The following is a 22,761-nucleotide window of genomic DNA, read 5'->3' as shown; positions in this document are numbered from 1 at the left end:
AAGTGCAGTTTCCAATGTACAGTGTATCTGCTCTGAAAGCTGCCATTGCAATTTATTGCATAGCTGCTGTATTTATATATTAAATTCTATCTAGTCATCACTTCTCACCTCTCTCTGCTCAACACTGCCAGGAATGTAGCAGACAAAGGAATGTAAATACAAGATAACGTTATCACCCATGGGATGCAGCAGCAAGCTTTCTATAGAATAAGTAAGTGCTGTGTTTAACTGTTTGAATGCTGTTCTGCTACATTTTTTTTTTCTGTGGCAGCAGATTTTATGCTGTAAATAATCTTTTAGAGCAAAAGAACAAATGCTGGGTTACATACCACTTTATTTGATATCAGGCTTCCTTGAACCCTATCACCTCCAACACAAGCATATCAGGGCCACCATAGCGTAAAACTGTTCAAAACATTTATCTCTAAAAAGAATGCAGACTTACAAACATGAAGTTTTCAGGTTGGCACAAAGTTGTACCCCATGCGTGGCCACCCGGTGGGCTTGGCTGCGATGCCGTCCCTCAGTCCGTACCGCTCACTGCCACGCTTCCGAGTCACTAAACTAGTGCCGACGCCTAGCAACTCATCAGGAGCACCCATAACTCATAAGGAGCACACCACCAATAATTTCTTCACCCTGTAACGATATCAGCTCGGAATATTTTAATTGATTTTAGTTCTGAAGACTGCCTGAGGAGCACTAAAGACGTAGGAGGCTGAATATCTGCCACCGGGGACGGCGCAGGAATGACAGGATGGACGGAGGTGAGTATAGGAATGTACAGTATACAGTAATGTACAATAATGTATAGCAACCTGAGGCAGACAAGCAGCATCAGGACCATAGAGGAATGTACAGTATATAGTATAGTGATAATGTGCAGTATGTATAGTAATATCCAGTAGTAGGCAGGTACAGTGGGCTCTGGTGCTAGAATGGTATGAGAATGTATGGAGTAGTACATATATAGGATAGGAATGTATATAGTAGTAATGTGTAGTGTATGTATAGATTTATATGTACAGCAGTGTGAGGCAGGTAGGATGATACAGGAATGTATGAATATAGTATAGGTAATGTATAGCAGTGTATATGATGTGTGAGGCAGGGTGAGTGGTAGAAGGATCAGAGATGTATGTAGCTGTGTAAGAATAGCAAAATAAGTCATGTATAGCAGGTACAGGGGTATAGGGAGGTATACAGCAGTGTATGTGCAGTAATGTCTAGCACTAGCAGCATATATACCAATGTATATATAGTAGTGTATATGATGTGTGAGGCCGGTAGAGGGGGGTATATAGCAGTGTATGTGCAGTATGTATAGGAATGTATATATAGTAGCAGTGGGTGTATCAGTATAGCATGTGTGAGGCAGGTAGAGGGGTATAGGGAGGTATACAGCAGTGTATGTGCAGTAATGTCTAGCACTAGCAGCATATATACAAATGTATATATAGTAGTGTATATGATGTGTGAGGCCGGTAGAGGGGGGTATATAGCAGTGTATGTGCAGTAGGTATAGCAGTAATATATGCTGTATATAGCAGTGTATATAGGAATGTATATATAGTAGCACTGGGTGTAGCAGTATAGCATGTGTGAGGCAGGTAGAGGGGTATAGGGGGGTATACAGCAGTGTATGTGCAGTATGTATAGCAGTAGCAGTATATAGCAGTGAATGTGCAGTATGTCTAGCAGTATATATTGGAATGTATATATAGGAGCAGTGGGTGTCACAGTATAGCATGTGTGAGGCAGGTAGAGGGGTATATAGCAGTGTATGTGCAGTATATATAGGAATGTATGTATCGTAGCAGTGGGTGTAGTAGTATAGCATGTGTGAGGCAGGTAGAGGGGTATATAGCAGTGTATGTGCAGTATATATAAGAATGTATACTGTATATAGCAATGTGTGTGATGTGTGAGGCAGGTAGAGGGGTATAGGGGGGTATATAGCAGTGTATGTGCAGTATATATAGGAATGTATGTATAGTAGCAGTGGGTGTAGTAGTATAGCATGTGTGAGGCAGGTAGAGGGGTATATAGCAGTGTATGTGCAGTATATATAAGAATGTATACTGTATATAGCAATGTGTGTGATGTGTGAGGCAGGTAGAGGGGTATAGGGGGGTATATAGCAGTGTATGTGCAGTATATATAGGAATGTATGTATAGTAGCAGTGGGTGTAGCAGTATAGCATGTGTGAGGCAGGTAGAGGGGTATATAGCAGTGTATGTGCAGTATATATAGGAATGTATACTGTATATAGCAATGTGTGTGATGTGTGAGGCAGGTAGAGGGGTTTAGGGTGGTATATAGCAGTGTATGTGCAGTATATATAGGAATGTATACTGTATATAGCAATGTATGTGATGTGTGAGGCAGGTAGAGGGGTATAGGGGGGTATATGGCAGTGTATGTGCAGTTTGTCTAGCAGTATATATAGGAATGTATATATAGTAGCAGTGGGTGTAGCAGTATAGCATGTGTGAGGCAGGTGGAGGGGTATAGGGGGGTATATAGCAGTGTATGTGCAGTATGTCTAGCAGTATATATAGGAATGTATATATAGTAGCAGTGGGTGTATCAGTATGGCATGTGTGAGGCAGGTAGAGGGGTATAGGGGGGTATATAGCAGTGTATGTGCAGTATATATAGGAATGTATATATAGTAGCAGTGTATGTGCAGTATGTCTAGCAGTATATATAGGAATGTATACATAGTAGCAGTGGGTGTATCAGTATAGCATGTGTGAGGCAGGTGGAGGGGTATAGGGGGGTATATAGCAGTGTATGTGCAGTATGTATAGCAGTAATATAAGCTGTATATATAGGAATGTATACTGTATATAGCAGTGTATATGATGTGTGAGGCAGGTAGAGGGGTATAGGGGGGGTATATAGCAGTGTATGTGCAGTATATATAGGAATGTATGTATAGTAGCAGTGGGTGTAGCAGTATAGCATGTGTGAGGCAGGTAGGGGGGTATATAGCAGTGTATGTGCAGTATATATAAGAATGTATACTGTATATAGCAGTGTATGTGATGTGTGAGGCAGGTAGAGGGGTTTAGGGTGGTATATAGCAGTGTATGTGCAGTATATATAGGAATGTATGTATAGTAGCAGTGGGTGTAGCAGTATAGCATGTGTGAGGCAGGTAGGGGGGTATATAGCAGTGTATGTGCAGTATATATAAGAATGTATACTGTATATAGCAGTGTATGTGATGTGTGAGGCAGGTAGAGGGGTTTAGGGTGGTATATAGCAGTGTATGTGCAGTATATATAGGAATGTATGTATAGTAGCAGTGGGTGTAGCAGTATAGCATGTGTGAGGCAGGTAGGGGGGTATATAGCAGTGTATGTGCAGTATATATAAGAATGTATACTGTATATAGCAGTGTATGTGATGTGTGAGGCAGGTAGAGGGGTTTAGGGTGGTATATAGCAGTGTATGTGCAGTATATATAGGAATGTATGTATAGTAGCAGTGGGTGTATCAGTACAGCATGTGTGAGGCAGGTGGAGCAGTCAGGGTCAGGGATGTATGCAGCAGTATATATAGGAATGTATATATAGGAGCAGTGTAGGTGTATCAGTACAGCATGTGTGAGGCAGGTGGAGCAGTCAGGGTCAGGTATGTATGCAGCAGTATATATAGGAATGTATATATAGGAGCAGTGTAGGTGTATCAGTACAGCATGTGTGAGGCAGGTGGAGCAGTCAGGGTCAGGGATGTATGCAGCAGTATATATAGGAATGTATATATAGGAGCAGTGTAGGTGTATCAGTACAGCATGTGTGAGGCAGGTGGAGCAGTCAGGGTCAGGGATGTATGCAGCAGTATATATAGGAATGTATATATAGTAGCAGTGTAGGTGTATCAGTATAGCATGTGTGAGGCAGGTAGAGGGGTATAGGGGGGGTATATAGCAGTGTATGTGCAGTATATATAGGAATGTATGTATAGTAGCAGTGGGTGTATCAGTACAGCATGTGTGAGGCAGGTGGAGCAGTCAGGGTCAGGGATGTATGCAGCAGTATATATAGGAATGTATATATGCAGCAGTATATAAGTCATGTATAAGCAGTATACGCTGTATATTAGCAGTGTGTGTACAGCTGTGTATGAGCAGCATGTATAGCAGCAGTATATAAGTAAGTAGTATGAGGCGGTGCATGTAGGGACAGCAGCAGTGTAATGTATATGAGATGTGAGGAGAGTGATGGCGGCGCTAGGACCCGGCGTCCCCCCGCCTCTCCGGCCGCGGCTGGCTGCGGAGGGGGAGGGGCGGGGGAAGGGGGAGGAGTCGGTGCAGCAGCAGCAGCCGGGGGGGACGCAGCCAGGAGTGAGGGGGACACAGCAGGCAGGAGGAGAAGGAGGGACAGGAGGACCCCCCATCCAGCTGCACGGGGTAAGTAGAGAGAGGTGGGGGGGCCATGCATGCGGGAGATGCCGGGCTGTGCAGCGCTGACACCCGGGCTGTAATGTGCTGCTGTGCCCACCTCGCCTGGCACTGCCAAGCCATGCAGAGCCTGAAGGTGCCCTCCCCTCCCCCGCCAGCTGCTGCCCACCCCCATTATCCTCTGCCTGTCATTCTGCACATGTCTGCCCTCTGCCAGTCTCCTCATGGCTGCCCATGTGTGCCCCTCTGCCCATGTGTGCCCTCTGCCAGTCTCCTCATGGCTGCCCATGTGTGCCCCTCTGCACATGTCTGCCCTCTGCCAGTCTCCTCATGGCTGCCCATGTGTGCCCCTCTGCCCATGTGTGCCCCTCCACCCATGTGTGCCCTCTGCCAGTCTCCTCATGGCTGCCCCTCTGCCCATTTGTGCCCCTCCACCCATGTGTGCCCTCTGCCAGTCTCCTCATGGCTGCCCATGTGTGCCCCTCTGCCCATGTGTGCTCCTCTGCCCATGTGTGCCCATCTGCCAGTCTCCTCATGGCTGCCTATGTGTGCCCCTCTGCCCATGTGTGCACCTCTGCACATGTCTGCCCATGTGTGCCCCTCTGCACATGTCTGTCTATGTGTGCCCCTCTGCCCATGTCTTCCTATGTGTGCCCCTCTGCCCATGTGTACCCCCTGCATATACCTGCCCATGTGTGCACCTCTGCATATACCTGCCCATGTGTTCCCTTCTGCCCATGTGTGCTGCTCTGCATATACCTGCCCATGTTTGCCCATGTGTGCCCTTCTGCCCATGTGTGCTGCTCTGCATATACCTGCCCATGTGTGCCAGTCTGCCCATGTTTGCCTATGAGTGCCAATTTGCATATGTTCGCCCCTCTGCCCATGACTGCCTATGTGTGCCAGTCTGCCATGTTTTTCTGTGTGCCCCTCTTCCAATCTGCCTATGTGTTCCCCTCTGCCCATGTCTGCCTATGTGTGTCCCTTTGCCAGTCTGCTTATGTCTGTCCTTCAGAGCTGGCTCAGGCCTGGCACTGAGGATGTGTAAGGCAGCAGCAGCAGGCATTGTCTATGTGCCAGTCAGGCTCACCCTTCCCCTGCCAGCCCCCCCCCTCCCCCATGCAGCCACATTGCCAGGTAGCTAGCGTAGCCCAGCACAGCGTAGCCCAGCACAGTGATTTCTGCCCCCACCCGAAAAATAGATGAGAGTAGATGAGAGTCAGGCAGTGCTTTGTGGGTATGCTGCCCTTTACCCTGGCCGGCTTTCCTTCCCTGGGCCCTGCGGCATCCATCCCAGCCACCTGTAGCTCACAGTCCTGTGGGGTTAAATGGGGTTAGCCATCCCCCCTCCCCCCCTTCCCTTTCCCTCAGAGCAGTCAGGGGTCTTCCGCCGCCATCCCATCACATTAAATTCTGCATAGTGTCATCTCCTCCATCATAGCCTAGAAGAAGGGCTGCCTCTCCCATCCGGCTGTCTAGGTGTGTGCCGGTGATTAGGGGGTCTCTGCAGCTGTCAGGAGGGGGGGCAGGCAGCTGCGTGGGCCTATATGCCTGTATTTCATCTCCATAATACACCGTAAACATTGTGTGCGCTGGGCGGTCTGCCCTTGTTAGCGCTCTTGTCAGTGGAAAGGGTGGGGGGATGGGGGGACTGTAATGTTTAATATTTACCTAGCTTATTATAGCCGGAGAGGGGGGTGCAGGGTGTGCGCTGTTTAAACAGGGAAGCCAGGAGAGGGGGGGTCTTGTTCTCTAATCGTCTGATAATCTGATCTCTCTTCCCTTCGTCCTCATTTACCCCTGACTTTGCCATAATGAGAAGCAGGTTTGAGTTTCTTCTGCAGGGGAGGGGGCTGTTAACCGTTTTGGTGTCTCCAGTGTGTTCCTTAGCGTGCGACGGGGTTAATATTACCGTCATGGTGCTTTGGCAGGAGCTCCCTTCTCTGTGCAGGTTCCTCCAGTTCTTCCTCTAGGCCTCCAGGCCCAAACTGAAGTCGATGGACCGTTCCCTGCGTGTTATCCAATGTTTACTGTTATTAGGTAGCGTTTCTGGCTTAGGCGTATGATCCACTTACAGGAGTGGGCCCTGGAGGGTGGTAAAATGGACGGGTGGGGCGCCGACGCTTCCAGGTGTTGCAATTCACAACAATCACAACATTTGTTTGGCTCCTTGCATGGATTCTCCCAGAGCTTTCTCACAGGTGTCTTCCTGGGTGACCCATGAGGTAGGCTGAGGAGGCAGCTTTCTGGGCGACCTGTGAGGTAGGCTCAGGAGGCAGCTTCCTGGATGACCCATGAGGTAGGCTCAGGAGGCAGCTTCCTGGGTAACCCATGAGGTAGGCTCAGGAGGCAGCTTCCTGGGGGACCCATGAGGTAGGCTCAGGAGGCAGCTTCCTGGGTGACCCATGAGGTAGGCTCAGAGGGCAGCTTCCTGGGTGACCCATGAGGTAGGCTGAGGAGGCAGCTTCCTGGGTGACCCATGAGGTAGGCTCAGGAGGCATCTTCCTGGGTGACCCGTGAGGTAGGCTCAGGAGGCAGCTTCCTGGGCGACCTGTGAGGTAGGCTCAGGAGGCAGCTTCCTGGGTGACCCATGAGGTAGGCTGAGGAGGCAGCTTCCTGGGCGACCCGTGAGGTAGGCTGAGGAGGCAGCTTCCTGGGTGACCCATGAGGTAGGCTCAGGAGGCAGCTTCCTGGGCGACCTGTGAGGTAGGCTCAGGAGGCAGCTTCCTGGGCGACCCGTGAGGTAGGGCTCAGGAGGCAGCTTCCTGGGCGACCCGTGAGGCAGGCTCAGGAGGCAGCTTCCTGGGCGACCCGTGAGGCAGGCTCAGGAGGCAGCTTCCTGGGTGACACATGAGGTAGGCTCAGGAGGCAGCTTCCTGGGTGACCCATGAGGTAGGCTCAGGGGGCAGCTTCCTGGGTGACCCATGAGGTAGGCTGAGGAGGCAACTTCCTGGGTGACCCATGAGGTAGGCTCAGGAGGCAGCTTCCTGGGTGACCCATGAGGTAGGATCAGGAGGCAGCTTCCTGGGCGACCCGTGAGGTAGGCTCAGGAGGCAGCTTCCTGGGTGACCCATGAGGTAGGCTCAGGAGGCAGCTTCCTGGGTGACTCATGAGGTAGGCTGAGGAGGCAGCTTCCTGGGTGACCCGTGAGGTAGGCTCAGGAGGCAGCTTCCTGGGTGACCCGTGAGGTAGGCTGAGGAGGCAGCTTCCTGGGTGACCCGTGAGATAGGCTCAGGAGGCAGCTTCCTGGGTGACCCATGAGGTAGGCTCAGGAGGCAGCTTCCTGGGCGACCCATGAGGTAAGCTCAGGAGGCAGCTTCCTGGATGACCCATGAGGTAGGCTCAGGAGGCAGCTTCCTGGGTGACCCATGAGGTAGGCTCAGGAGGCAGCTTCCTGGGTGACCCATGAGGTAGGCTCAGGAGGCAGCTTCCTGGGTGACCCATGAGGTAGGCTCAGGAGGCAGCTTCCTGGGCGACCCATGAGGTAAGCTCAGGAGGCAGCTTCCTGGATGACCCATGAGGTAGGCTCAGGAGGCAGCTTCCTGGGTGACCCATGAGGTAGGCTCAGGAGGCAGCTTCCTGGGTGACCCATGAGGTAGGCTGAGGAGGCAGCCTCCTGGGTGACCCATGAGGTAGGCTGAGGAGGCAGCTTCCTGGGTGACCCATGAGGTAGGTTCAGGAAACAGCTGTACGAGATCTCCACAGATTATTGGTGATGCCCGCCAGGAGACCTTGTATTGTTTGTGAAGGTTTTCTGTGTTTTTTTTTTTTTTTTTTAAGCGTTCCTATTGTGTTAGCATTTTTCTGCAGCACGCTACAGAGCACATTCCATGTCACTGAGGGCTGAGGCCCACTAGAAATCACAAATCGCTCTCAAAAACATGTTTTAGGGAGCGATTTTAACACTAAACTAAATGTGATTTTGGGCCCTGCATTCCTTGGATGAAATCACCTCGAAAGTTCACAAAGATTTTGACTAATCGCAATTGCGCCAGTGGAATCACCGTCGTCGCTGGCGGTTCCTAGACACATATCGCTCCTGCTGTAGTGGGCCCAGGCCTGAGTGTCTGCAGAGGAGCTCACAATCTGTTCTCTCTCCCGTAGACGTAGGGCCAGTTTACACAGGCACGTTGCGTTTAGTCAATGCTAAACGCTTCGGTGCAAATAAGCATAAAAACCTTTGGCAAATGCATTGTGTTTTAACCCCTGCTGGGGTCATGGAAGCGTCGCTGGTAGCCGATGTAGCGTACAGGAATTAAACGAGACGATGGGAGATAACGGGATCGACTGCGGCGATTGTGCGTACAGCGGTAAACTATGGTGCCAGCAGCTGTCCAAGTGCTTAAACGATGAATGCCGCGGCCATCTTTTAACACCGTCCAGACGTCCCTTTGAACAGACCCCTAAGGGCATTTTTGGGGGAATCAGATTTACCTACTTGTAAGGGATTTTTTGTTTGGGAGGGGGGGAGGGATGTGGGAGGAAACTGGGGTGCTAAGAGGAAACACCTGCAAACATGAGGGGAACATACAGCCTCCATGCAAGCAGTGTCTGCTGTGTGAATATGCTAGCCACTTAGACACTAGGGAGGATCAATGATATGCAAATATTTCCGAGTTTATGCAAATGTATGTTTCATTTTTATGCAAATCTATGCAGCTTGAAGATGGACCAATCAGTTTAAACCTGGGTGGGACTTGATTGGTCCATTTTCCAGCTGCATATATTTGCATACAAATTTACATAAATTTGCATTAAATCGGAAATAGTTGCCTATCATTTACCATCCCTATTAGGCGCTATGCTGCTCCTTCAGTCTCTGTTATATGCAAAGAAGCCATAAGGTCAATCATGGTTAACCAGTGGGGAAAGTGGGGTCAAAAATCAAATACTTACCTAAGAAGGCGTCCCCCAGAAGGTTCCCACGCCATCCTCTGGTCCTCCTCCGCTGCTCTGGATCCTCCTGCATATCCCGAGCTGCTCAGGCAGGCGCAGTATGGCTGTGTTCATGCTTATACAGGAGCGTAGTAGCGAGCTTGAACTTTGGGGGTTCTGCGCTCGGCAGCGGGAACTGGAGGACGGCGCGGGAGGCCTCTACAGGATCCAGAGGCTTCTAATTAAAGTGGTATGGAACTCAGCATTATCTCTTTGCTCTACAAAATTATTTTACAGCATAAAATCTACTACCACAAAAATAAACAAATAATTGTAGCAGAACAGCATTCAAACAGTAAAACACAGCAATTCCTTCTGTGGTGTAAAGCTCCTTGCTTCAGTGGGCAGCTTCTGGCCACACCTGGAGAATATTTTCCTTACATTCCTTTGTCAGATACATTTAGTAAACATTAGCAGAGTGCTGAAACTGAATCTAGATATATTTTAATATATAAATACATCAGCTATGCAATAAAATGCAACAGCAGCTTTCTGAGGAGATGAACTGTACTTTGGGAACTTGTTATATTGTCGGGGACAATATAACTTGTGCACAAAAGCAAATATGGTAACTGCATGGCTAATAAAAACACATTTTTATTGAATGTTATGTCTGAGTTATATTCGATTTTAGGTATGGTAAGTAGGGTATTTGATTCTTGACCTGAGGTTCCTCTGGGTACACTTTAAGCTTTGTACATTTTGTGATCTATTTGAGGTTTCGTAGCTGGTGCTGGTGACCTTGTCGGTTCACACGAGGTGAAGGAATTACCCAGATACTGTAATGATACAGATAATAATCCACTTGCTTCAGGCAACAAATATTTACGTTCATTAGGCAGGGTGTGTATTGATAAATGATCTGGGTAAGTATGAGGTGAAGGTAATACCCGAGTATTTTCATGTAATGGTAGTACAGTATCTGGCCTGATGGAAACCAGGGCTGTGGAGTCGGAGTTGGAGTCGGAGTCAGGGCAATTTTGGGCACCCGGAGTCAGAGTTGGAGTCGGAGTCATGGTTTCCGAAACTGAGGAGTCGGGAGTCGGATGATTTTTGTACATAATACATAAGTATTATGCTACGTACACACATGCGACAACGATCGTTCGTTGAGAACGACGAACAAACTTTTAATTGATGAAAGAACGACCTAAGTAAAGTTAGTTTTAAAATGTGTGTAACGATCTGATCGTTAGAACGAACGTTACATCACGTAAAGCAACTATTGCGCTTGCGCATAAAAATGAGAAGTTTCATGGAGAAATAGTGAAATGTGCATGTCAAGCCTAGTACGAACGACCGTTTCCAACGATGTACTACTTTTGCAAACGATCGTCGTTGGTAAAAATCCACCAAGCTAGATCGTTCGTTTTTAACGATCTAGCTCGTCCGTCGTTAGACTTAATGATAGTTGGTTGCTTTTTTTTAAACAATCGTTGTTTCAAACGATCGGGGAACGATTGTTTCAAACGACTATAGTCGCATGTGTGTACGCACCTTTAGACTAAGGAGTCGGAGTCGAGGTGTCAGAGTCTGAAGATTTTTGTACCGACTCCACAGCCCTGATGGAAACTCACTATACAGATGTGAATTGTTCAGGTTACCGGTGTTACGTTGACTATCTCTTGCTAAAGATGCCAGAACATATTTGTATGTTGATGATAAGTGGTGTCAAAGATCTCCCTTCACACATTTTTACGACTGGATTTTTCCATTTTCATACTGATGATAGTCATTAGTGCGCTAGTCTTTTTATTCTCCCGGCTAGAATGGGGAAATTGCCCCCGGGGAAGCATGGGGCCCAACACAGGTACAGCTAAATCCGCAGGTCCTGACTCTGTGGCATACCTACACCTCTAGGAGAAAAAGAGAGAACACCAAGAGCCCAATATAGTGTAGTATGTACTGGTAATGTATAATTGGAAGAGTAATAATATTAATTTAATACTCACAAACCAGAGTTACCAGGTAGGCAACCACTGTCAAAGCAGGTGGGGAGATTGTCCTGACCCCACTCAGGATTAAAAAGTCGCTCTCTGTAGTTGAAGAAGGAAGGGTACAACCCTCCACCAAGGGTGGACTTGATGTAGATAATAGGATAACAGAGGCGCCAATAGGATAAAAAACACTAAAAGAACTTAAAAACCCATCTTGGTAATAGAGGAGGCAGTGGTTGACTCACCTCCTCCAAGCAGAACATACGACTGTAGATTTTCAGTCAAAACAATTCTATTGGATACTCCAAATAAAGTGCAACGCGTTTCACGGGATACAAACCAGCTTCATCAGGCAATAACAGATAGGAGTAAACAGCATCTGCCAGTATCATCAACGCTGAGCGCCTCTGTCACCTCTAGGAGAAAGGATACCATTAGGACAGAGAAAAGATCTGATTGGCATGAAAGTAGCCATTTATTGTCTCCCGGAATCAGCCATTCCAAAATAAAGAAGGGGGGGCCTTCAGCGCCATTTATCATCAGCATTGGTTTTCCAACATATATACTCAGACCGTTAGAACAGCTCACACATTCACTTAGTCCAGACTTGCCCGGAGCAATCATTTCTTTCACCTCATTTGAACTAAACACATCTTCAGGAGCACCCAAACACTTATAATAGGGAAGCTGGATTGCATGTTTGTTCAGCTTGATAGGGGCTTATTCACATGATGCACGCAGAGATAGGCAATGCATTGCGAGTCATTTCAAGTCGATGGGTTTTTGTGGGATTGGACCGTTTTCACACTGCATAAATTTGCATAACATTAGCACCAACACAGAATTACTTGCATGCCATTAACCATGCCTGTATGCACGCTTTGAGTTTCTGTGGGGTTTTTTTGTTCTGTGTGTGTTTCTGTGAAACGTTTGTAGGCTTTTCCATTGAGCGCCATCCTTTACATTTTTGAGCATGTAAAGAAACAAAAAGGGTAGAGACGGGAGCCCCCAATCGTGTATTATTGATGATAGATAATGGTGTAATTAACAATTAAGAGATATACTCACAAACATGGGTTGCCGAAGACCAGGCAACCACTAATAGCGCATATGGGGATATTAGACCTGTCCCCACTCAGGTTAAGAAGTCGCTCTCTGTAGCAGGAAAAAAGAGGGGGTGTACACACCCATCCACCAGGTGGATAACCAGGTATGATAACAACAGAGGCGCCAACAGAATAAAAAAGGAGACCGTATTTAAAAACAATAAAACAAGGGGGTAAGGGTGGACTTACCTCCCCAATGTTCAAACACAACCACTGTGATCAATATGCTAAAACATTTCATCTGTATTCCAAGATAAACAATTGCAACGCGTTTCGCGGGTCTCAAGCCCGCTTCCTCAGGCAAAATATAAAAAGGGAGCAACTGTAACAAACAGAAATAAAAGACACGTACAATAAAAATCACAATAGCTTCAAGAAGGAAAGAAGACAATAAAGAGATAATAATAAACATAATTGCAGATATATGTATGCATCTATATACATACACATACACGCACATACACCCATATACATCTATCATGTGCAAAATTCCGCTTAAATATAATATATAACACATAGGTGGGGAGCATATGTATATATACACATTACTGCATATGCCCATCCCATTATGCAGGAAGAAACCCTCCCCTTTAAAAGTAGCTTATTATTATTGCTGTGCCCCTAGTCATTCTATATGTAATGTCTATGGTCCCTTTTTATATATAGCGATCCCAGAGGTACTAATGTTTGCTACAGTTAAGTCGGCCAGACAACTCATGACTTGGCGACCGATCGACCATCCGATTTGATAATAGTTATCGAATCAGATGATAATAGGTGCCACCATGTGCATGTCCGAACGATGATGCGACCAATTTTGGGACAAATCGATATGCTGCAAGATGTTGGGCTGTTGTAGCCAATTGGCGAGCATTGTTGGGATGAGCAATGAACATGACAAAACCACCGCTGTTCCCCCAGTGTATATACAGTATATACCCCTAGCCCATACTCAGTGTGTGACTTTATGCGTTAATTTGTCCTGTGTCGCATTGCCCATGTGTCTTCCAAATCCGCCGCTCTTCCATTAGTGGTATGCGCGACACCGACGGGCGTGTGCGACGTCACATGCGCTGGTGGCGTTTATACCACTAATGGAAGAGCGGGAAATCAAACGCCATTCCTGCTGCGCACCCGATAGAGCCCTTGCGGTTGAGATTGCCAGCATGCCCGATCAATCCTTTTGACTGTCTTGATTTTGTCTGTAGCGAATACGTTTCTGTGCCGTGTTAGCCAAACAAATCAAGTTGGTAGAAAAAAACAAAGTCTTGTAATACCTTTTAATGGCTAACTGATAGAGTTAAATAATGCAAGCTTTCTGGGATCTAGTCCCCGTCTTCAGGCATATTTCCAGATGTTAGCTGCATAAGTGTTTTACATCTGGAAATATGCCTGAAGAAGGGGACTAGATCCCAGAAAGCTTGCATTATTTGCATTATTTAAAGTGTACCAGAGCTCACTAAAAGCAAAAGATTTATACATACCTGTGGCTTCCTCCAGCCCCATCCGCCTGGATCGCTCCCACGCCGCCGTCCTGCGCTGTCCGCAGCTCTGGTACTGGGTCCCGTCACTTCCGTCAGTTGGAGCCAGTGGCGTAAGAGAAGTGCGCCCTCGAAGTATCTCTCCAGCAGCTGCAGGAGAGATACGTAGAGGGCGCACTTCTCCTGCGTAGACTGGCTCCCAACTGACGGAAGTGACCCAGAACAGAAGCTGCGGGCAGCGGAGTAGAGATGGGAAGTCCGGATCTTTTCAATAATTCGGATGATTCGAATCGGATCATTGAAAAGATCCGGATCTTTGATCCGAATCTCGAATCATTTTACTAGGGAAGCATTCGGGGGGTGAAATGACTAGCAGGACAGGAGTTTCCCTGCAGTGGACAGAGAAGGGGAGGGGGGTGGACACACAGAGAAGGGGGGATGGTGGACAGAGAAGGGAGGAGGAGAAGGGAGGAGGGACTCACAAAAGAGATTCGGATCAAAGATCCGAATCGTTCATGATCCGGACAACACTACAGCAGAGGACGGTGGCGTGGGAGCGGATGGGGCTGGAGGAAGCCCCAGGTATGTATAAATCTTTTGCTTTTAGTGAGCTCTGGTACACTTTAAATCTATCAGTTAGCCATTAAAACGTATTACTCTTACAAAACTTTGTTTTTATCTACCTACTTGATTTTGTCTGAAAATCGATCTAAATAATCAATCAGGTGGCCATGTGTACGGGATTGTTATCTGTCAGGTTCGATTGGTAGGGCTGAATCAGTCAGATATCGATGCCAAAAATCCAGTGATGTATGAGCACCCCTAGTTTAGTGATTACTCCTCAGGAGTTGCTATGGTTCCTGCTTTGTGCAACTAATGACTTCTACAGGAGTATTGCAGTCACTGGGCTGTTCCTGGGCGGGTCGTACTGAATACTGATCTCATGTTTGGGAAAAAATTGCTCTTGGTGCTCCAGTGTTCTCCCCAGAATTTATTTCCAGCCGGGTGGCATGAAATAGTAGCCGGGTGGCAGGAAAAAGTAGCCGGGTGGGGCGAGATGAAAATGCAGTGCAACTCTACTTACTGCATAGGAGGTGGTGAGGAGGTGAGCCAATGACAGCCGGGTGGTCACCAAATCTAGCCGGGTGGAGCACCCGGCTAAAAGAGCCTAGGGAGAACACTGGTGCTCACAGACCCCAATAGCCTGTTGTAAACTGGAGCGGAAAGATTATGTTTAATAAAGTTACATTACAGAATGACGCGGGCAGCGCTGATACCCGACATGCCAGTTTTGTCAGTAACGTAATTATATTTTCCCCTTTAAGTAGCTTGCATCATTCGCGGGTAATGATAGGAAGCTGGCAGCGCTGTTTGTTTGCTGTTTTCTCGTATGCCGAGTGTTTGCGGATAATGAATGTGTATTTTGTGCCGTGGCGATAGGAATGCCGGCCGGCCGGTGTACAGAGTAAACGCAGCACAGATTGTGTATGGAGAACGCGCTTCCTGGAAATTGATTGATAATTAGTAAATATTTGATGTGGATGGCGATCTGGCCTGTTTAAAGCCGACCTGAACTGAGAACTTCCTCTCTGCTCTAAAAGCTAAGCAGCAGCATAATAAGCTTTAAAGAAAAACATTTCTGTGTTACAGCTGATACAAATCCTGCAATAAGGCCTGGTGCACACCAAAACCCGCTAGCAGATCCGCAAAATGCTAGCAGATTTTGAAACGCTTTTTTTTATTTTTCTATGGCGTTTTGCTAGCGTTTTGCGGATTGCTGCAGTGGATTTCAGTATAGTACATTTCAGAATCAGAATCAGAATCAAGTTTATTTCGCCAAGCATGAAGGGTCATGCCCGGAATTGTTTTTGGCACAGTACAAATAGCTCAGGAAGAGTACATAGAGAGAGACAGCAGTGAACAACAGGCATCAGGTTAACAATACATTGTCATATACAACACGTTCCCAGTGTGTCACTGAGATGTCTAGTAGTTAGTAAGTAGTTAGTCTTATGGGCTGGATGACTGGTCAGCCATAGCGCAGCTAGCGTCACCGCTCGTTGTGGCTTGCTTTGATGGTAGAATGTGGAGGGAATTAAGGAGACTGACTGCCGAGGGGAAGAACGAGTTCTTGTGCCTCATGGTCTTAGTGGATATGGCCCGTAGCCTCCGGCCCAAGGGCAAAAGGTTGAAGTAGCGGTGGCCTGGGTGTGAGGGATCACTTGCAATCCTCAGTGCCCTGGGTCTGAGTCTCTTGTTGTGTAGTAGGGCAAGTGAGGGAAATACATTTCATATATTGTTACAGTAAAGCTGTTACTGAACAGCTTCTGTAACAAAAACGCCGGCAAAACCGCTCTGAACAGGCGTTTTTCAGAGCGGTTTGCGTTTTTTCCTATACTTAACATTGAGGCAGAAACACATCCACAATCCAAAAAATGCCTCACCTCGGGAGTATTCGTTTCTGCAAAACACCTCCTGCTCTGGTGTGAACCACCCCATTGAGATACATTGACCAAGCGGATCCGCAGCCGCGAGCGGCTGCAGAAACGCTGAAAAAGCCGCTCGGTGTGCACCAGCCCTAAATCTGCAGTGTGTCCACTTCCTGATTTCACAGAAGCAGACATATTATTAACCTCCTGTGCCTTCAAATGAGCTTATCTGCCGTGGCAGTCAGGTGACATAGGAGATCATATTACAGTTGTGGTTAGTCACAGATGAGGGGAAATTAGACGGGCTAAACTCTCTAAATATATACAGCGTGCATTTCTCTCTGTTTTTCTTCTGACCTGTGCAAGAGTTCAGGTCCATTTTAAAAGGGAGGGCTGTGCGTAAACCTGTCCCCGTTATGTCACGCGAGATGCTGCTGCGTCCACCTGCGTGGCTCCTGTTCCGGCCGCCGCTAGCGGGAAAATAAATATATATACTGAGCCCAAATGATACATCCGCACACATTTATGAGATAATTGATGTGGACTGGCTGCATTTCTCACAGTTAGCAGGGATCATGTGATTATATTTGTAAAGCTCTGATTTGCCGATCAAGATCATGGCTCTTATTCAATTCACCTTTTGGCCTAGAACCCGCTACAAGCCGCAAATCGCTATCACAATCGCTAGCGTTTTTTATTAGCGTTTTGTAAGCAATTTCATGAGCGTTTTCCAGCGATTTTGGTAGCGATTTTAAAAAGTGTAAGCATTTTGCCAGTGTAGCCGGCCTTTGACCTGAGCGGTCGCTCAGGGCGCTGGCTTAAAAGGGGTGCCTATAGCTGGTTACCTATACAGAGGGCACTTACACCTGATTTCCTATACTGGGGGCACCTATAGCTGGCTACCTTTACTGAGGACACCAACACATGGCTACCTATACTGGAGGGCCCTAAGCCTGGCTACCTATAGGGGGATGAAGACCTTCAACTGACTTCCTGTACTGGTGGCACCTATGCTTGGCAACCTATAGGGGGATGGAGACCTTCAACTGACTTCCTGTACTGGTGGCACCTATGCTTGGCAACCTATAGGGGGATGGAGACCTTCAACTGACTTCCTGTACTGGTGGCACCTATGCTTGGCAACCTATAGGGGGATGGAGACCTTCAACTGACTTCCTGTACTGGTGGCACCTATGCTTGGCAACCTATATTGAGAGCATCTGCACATGAAATCCTATACTGGGGGTACCTATACCTGGTTACCTACCTATACTGAGTCTGAGGACTTTATTCTTTATGGGGGGCGTACTGCGGCTATAACGTGTGGTGATTATTGTCGATGCTGTTCTATCATTCTAAATGGGGGGGGGGGGGTAACTGTCCCACTGATTGTTTTTATTAATATTCCTGAAAGGTTCTAGCCTTTATTTTTAAGTGTATTCAGGATAATGCACTCTTTCCATCCATTCGTGGTTATTAATAGTATTTTTCCATTATACATACGTGACGTGTCACGGAGATCTGAGCATTTGGCGTGATGTGTAATGACATCAAAAAGGTTGTGTGTGTGTGTGTGTGTATATGTGTGTGTGTGTGCGTGCGTGCGTGTTTGCGCACGCGTGAAGAGGATGAAGGAGGGGGGGCACAAAAATCAGGTTTCGCTCAGGGCGCTGTGAAGCCTAAGGCCAGCCCTGTTTGCCAGCGATCGTGATATAGATTTGTGATTAGCGATTTTAATTCTGATTGGTTGTTTTCTAATTATTATTTTTTTTTACAGTCTGCAGTCATTTAAAATCAGACAGACAGACAAAAGTATGTAATATGTGTACCATTTATGATTAGCAGCACGAGGAATATTATGTTTTTATTGCTAGACTAGTGTTAGGCCTTCCCCGAGGGGGTCCGTCATCGCCGTGGGGAAGTCTATTAGGGAATAATCTGTGCACACATTATCACTGAAGCTAACACCTCCCTTTGCCTGTAGTGAGTGCTGGGTGTGTAATATAGTCCAGTTCCTGGAGCTCTGCACATCCATGCAGATAAATCATTCAGGTAAAACTTCTGTTTGAAAGCGCTGCCATGTCTCCCGCGGTTATTTAAAATTGCACATAAATCACTATGTGTAGCGAGTCCTGAGCGATTTGCAGGCGCTTATATATTTTACGTTGATGCGCAAACGCTCCCAACATGCTGCATGTCCTGCGATTGCGATTTTGCTCATCACAATCACTACTGTGGAGTTTGTCACATTTATTTACATTGGCAGAACTTTTTGGGAAATCGCTAGCGATTGAAAGCGATCCCTAAGGCCCTATTCGCATCTAAAAGTGCAAAACGCTACAGCTCAGCGCTGGGGTTTTGCGCGAGTGATTTTACCACGATTAGCGTGGTAAAATGACTAGACACTTCTATGACTCAGAACGATTGCATTCAGCGTTTTATTAAGCTCTGTACCATGATCACTCCAAAATCGCGGCAAAAATGCTGCTTGTAACGCATTTTGCGATTGGCGCTAATCGCAAAACGCTCGCGATCACCACCAATCACGGCAGTGAGTACACTGCCAGAGGGTAAAATAGCACTACCGCTTCAGCGATTAGTGGGAATCACCCGCTAATCGCTCAAGTGTGAATGGGCCTTAAACGCTCAGAAAAGCGCTCTAGCGGGTTCCAGGCCTCACTCCGGGGTTTTCTCCTAGGAGAGATTATTTTTCATCATCTCTTTAAAGGACAAGTGAACTGAGAGGAATATGGAGGCCGCCATATTTATTTCCTACAATACCAGTTGCCTGGCAGCCCTGCTGGACTATTTGCAGTAGTGTGTGAATCACACACCAGAAACAAGCATGCAGCTAATCCTTTCAGAGGTGACAGTAATGTCAGAAACACCTGATCTGCTGCATGCTTGTTCAGGGGCTATGGCTAAAAGTATTAGAGGCAGAGGATCATCAGGGCTGCCAGGCAACTGGTATTGCTTATAAGTAAAGAAATATGGCAGCTTCCATATCATTTTCACTTCAGTTGTCCTTTAAAGAGAGTCTGAAGCGAGAATAAATCTCGCTTCAGACCTCATATATAGCAGGGGCACGTGTGCCCCTGCTAAAACGCCGCTATCCCGCGGCTTAACAGGGGACCCTGTCCCCCCAAACCCCCTCCGTAATGCGGGGGAGCGCTTCCTGGTTGGGGCAGGGCTAACCGCCGCAGCCCTGCCCCACGCGCGTCTGTCAGCGCGTATCTCCGCCTCTCCCTTGCCCCTCTCAGTCTTCCTTCACTGAGAGGGGCGGGGGAGAGGCGGCGATGCGCCGCTGATAGACGCGCTGGGAGGCAGGGCTGCAGCCGTTAGCCCTTGCCTCCAGGAAGAGACAGCCAGCGACCATTTTCCGACCAGCTTTTGCGGGGGGTGGGTTGGGGGTGAAGGGACCCCCGTTTAGCCGCGGGATAGCGGCGTTTTAGCAAGGGCACACGTGCCCCTGCTATATATGAGAGCTGAAGCGAGATTTAGTCTCGCTTCAGTGTCTCTTTAAAGGGTTATGTAAGAGGGGTAGAGGTAATCTTGCAGAGAAAGCACAGGGGGTCCGGGAGCCCAATCTGGTGCAATATGTTAGTGGGTACGGGGATATTTAGTAAGTACAGTAGATTTTATACTCACAAAGAGTGGGTTGCTGGGTGAGGCAAACACTCGTTGTCACTTGTGGGGAAGTACCGTCCCCACTCGGCCTTTGTTCTTGGTCGCTGCTCCAAAAAAATAGATCTATCGGTGGCTTTCCGATATCGATCTTCCCCTAAAAGAAATTGGGTAATTTTTGGGAAAGTTAGGAGGCTTTGTACAACGGTAGTATAATTCACTCTATACGGTAGATACAGCATTCAATAAAAAATGGTGTGTTCCTACCTTCTAGATATCCCCATATAAATGGAGGTGTATGCTTTAGAAAATCAGTTTTATTTTGCACAAGACAACACGTTTCACGGTCACAGCCGCTTCCTCAGGTCAATGATAGTGCCTACTGTATGTCTAGTTGATGCTAAACATCCGGCGCCCGGATGTATCTACCTTATAGAGTGAATTATACTAATACCGTTCTACCGGGCGCCTCCTACCTTTCCCAAAAACTATATAAGAGGGGGTAAATAATCAGTTTAACTTCCCTGGTGCCTCTTGCAGCCCTCTGGAGTCATCCTGTGCCCCATCCTTCTGAGACTCTCTGCCAGCAGCGGAGGCCCTCTGAAAGCTAGCTTGTCCCGGCCATTCGGAAGCTACTGCGCATGCACGGCTCTGAGCCACGCGCACCACGCTCATGCACCCAGTACTGGGAGGGTTCTGTGCATGCGCAGTAGCTGTTTTCCTGTACTGGGCATGTGCAGAACGCTGCTGTGCATCGGGGGACGTGGCGGCCAGCTTTGAGAGTGTCGCCTCTGCTGGCTGGAGGATCTCAGCGCGGGCACAGAATGATTCCAGGGGGCTGCAAGAAGCGCCAGATAAGTTAAACTACTTTATTTTTTTACTTTAGATCTCCTTTAAAATAACTTATTACTACTCTACAGTTGAAAAGGTACCAAAAAGAAGAAAACGTGAAAAGTTTAGTCAGAACAGTGCTAGGGCAGCACGGTGGTGCAGTGGTTAGCGCTCTCATCTTGCTGCCATGGATCCCCGGTTTGAATCCCAGCCAGGGTACTCTCTGCAAGGAGTTTGTATGTTCTCCCTGTGTCTGTGTGGGTTTCCTCCGGGCACTCAGGTTTCCTCACACATCCCAAAAAGCATACAGATAAGTTAATTGGCTTCCCTCTAAATTGGCCTTAGACTACAATCCATGCACTACACCATACATGCATAGACAAAAGGCTAAGGTAGGGACTCATATGTTGGTGCTATATACATAAAACAAGTTTCCTTGCTTGCTGGTGGGGTACATTTTATTGATGTGCTGTGAAAATCTCACCTAGGAGAGAACTCAGGAGAAAAGTGAATGGAGTAAAGGTGTGTGATGTGTGGCTTGTGTTTGCTGCGCGGGTCTAAAGCCTGCGTACAGCACAAGCAATACATGCAGTGTAATAGGGTGTTATTATCTCTATACGTTAGGAGAAAACAGAGAATACTAGTGAGGCAGGACTTGAACTCAGAACTTCCTCTCTACTCTAAAAGAGAAGCAGCAGCATAATAACCTTAAAATAAAAACATTTGATTGTTACAGCGGACACAAATCCTGCAATATATCTGCAGTGTGTCTACTTCCTGCTTTCATGGAAGCAGATGTAGGGTTATCATCCTGTGTTTACAAATTAGCTGTTCTGCCATGACAGGAGATTCCTGAGCTGACACAGCTAAGAGATCACATTACAACTTGTGATTAGTCACAGATGAGGGAGAATTAGATGGGCTAATCTCTCTAAAAACATACAGAGTGCGTTTAGCTGAAAGATTGAAGGAATGCAGCATCGGGCAGCCAGCATGCTGTGGTCACTGGTTGGATCACCCCCTCGCTGTCATGTGATGTCCTGTGATGTCACATGATGTCATACTATGGTCACTGGTTGGATCACCCCGTCGGTGTCCTGTGATGTCATGTGATGTCATACTGTGGTCACTGGTTGGATCACCCCCTCGCTGTCATGTGATGTTCTGTGATGTCACATGATGTCATGCTGTGGTCACTATTTGGGTCGCCCCTCAGTGTCCTGTGATGTCACGTGATATCCTGGGATATCATGTGACATCCTGTGATGTCATGCTGGGGTCTCTGGCAGTGGGTGCCCGTGTCTTATATCTCATGTACATTGCTGCGGGCATCTCTGTGCTTGCCTTGCTGTAATGTAGCATCATGATGGCACGCTTCCCGCTAACCTCAGCCTCACCGCATTGATTATCCATAAGTTACTTTTCATGGGATGTCATCTGGGGCCTGGCTGCCGCTCCGAGTCTCTGATCTATGAATAAGCAATAGAGGAAACCAGAGGTTACATGAGGACTGGCCTGCACTTCCCTCTCTCATCCACAGGGGGAGCTTGTAGCAGATTCAGGCTTCTTAAAGTGTACCAGAGAACAAACACTATAAAGAATCGATACTTACCCGGGGTTTCCTCCAGCCCCATAAGCACATGCGAGTCCCTCACCATCCTCCCGCGGTCTGCCGTTCAGCCACAATCAGCCCCGGGAACAGGCTCAGTTGCGTCCAGTCTGGGTCTTCTGCGCATGTGTGGACCTCCCGTGTATGTGCAGTAGACCTGGACTGACGCGACTGAGCAAGTTACCGGAGCTGATTGCGGCTGAACTTCTTCCTCTGACTCTCCCTTGCTGGACCACTTGGCCGCTGCTGGCCCACTATGACTGCATGTGGTTCAGAGTCCTGCTCTCATTATCATGCCTCATCTATCACTGTTCATCTGTATATGACAAGAAGCTTTCCGTGAGTGTAGCGAGGTACAGTACATGGTTGTTGTGCACAGACCTCTCCTCTCCGATAC

At 47.5% G+C, this 22,761-nt stretch overlaps 1 protein-coding gene across 4 annotated transcripts in view; it reads left to right on the top strand.

The window, feature by feature from the left end:
* Nucleotides 1–4,342: 4,342 nt before the first annotated feature.
* LOC137571141 (DNA (cytosine-5)-methyltransferase 3A) overlaps nucleotides 4,343–22,761 on the top strand; it is a 558,436-nt gene continuing 540,017 nt past the window's right edge. For all 4 annotated transcript variants that reach the window (XM_068279887.1, XM_068279889.1, XM_068279888.1 and 1 more), the window contains exon 1: nucleotides 4,343–4,421. The gene's annotated coding sequence lies outside the window, so the exon portion shown is untranslated. The remainder of the gene's footprint in view (nucleotides 4,422–22,761) is intronic.

Source organism: Hyperolius riggenbachi, chromosome 4 (assembly GCF_040937935.1).
Source record: "Hyperolius riggenbachi isolate aHypRig1 chromosome 4, aHypRig1.pri, whole genome shotgun sequence".
In the NCBI taxonomy this organism is placed as follows: Eukaryota; Metazoa; Chordata; class Amphibia; order Anura; family Hyperoliidae; genus Hyperolius; species Hyperolius riggenbachi.
The sequence above is the reverse complement of the archived record's forward strand: the minus strand, read 5'-3'. Positions and strand labels throughout refer to the sequence as shown.